Consider the following 556-nt stretch of genomic DNA (forward strand, 5'->3'; position numbering starts at 1 on the left):
AATGAATGCAAATGGATTAAATACTTCAGTCAAAGACAGAGAAAACAGAATTCTTTAATATATTGTCTACTAGTGACACACTTTACAAATATAACAAATAGACTAAAAATACATCAAGCAAATGGCAATAAAACCAAGCAACAGTGGCAACATTAAACACTGATAGACTTTAAACAAAAAACAATATAAGAGACAAAGAAGGACCCTATATCATGATAAAGTTTCAATTTAACAAGAGAACATCACTATAATATCTGTACTCACATTGAAAGAGCTTGAAAATACATATATCAAACTCAAATAAAACTGAAGAAAGAAATTGATAACTCCACAATAATATTTGGAGATTTTAATACACCAGTTTAGATGAAGAACACAATTAGAAAGAAACTCAACAAATACACAGAATAACATAATCAATCATCTTGTCCACATAGACTTATTCAGAGCACTCAACCCAAAACACTATACATTCTTCTTCAGTGTATATGGAACATTTCCCAGAAGAGACCATATGTTGTTAGACCACAAAGTAAGACTCAATAAATTAAAAAAA

Source organism: Chrysochloris asiatica, unplaced genomic scaffold, assembly GCF_000296735.1.
Source record: "Chrysochloris asiatica unplaced genomic scaffold, ChrAsi1.0 scaffold00309, whole genome shotgun sequence".
Classification (NCBI taxonomy): Eukaryota; Metazoa; Chordata; class Mammalia; order Afrosoricida; family Chrysochloridae; genus Chrysochloris; species Chrysochloris asiatica.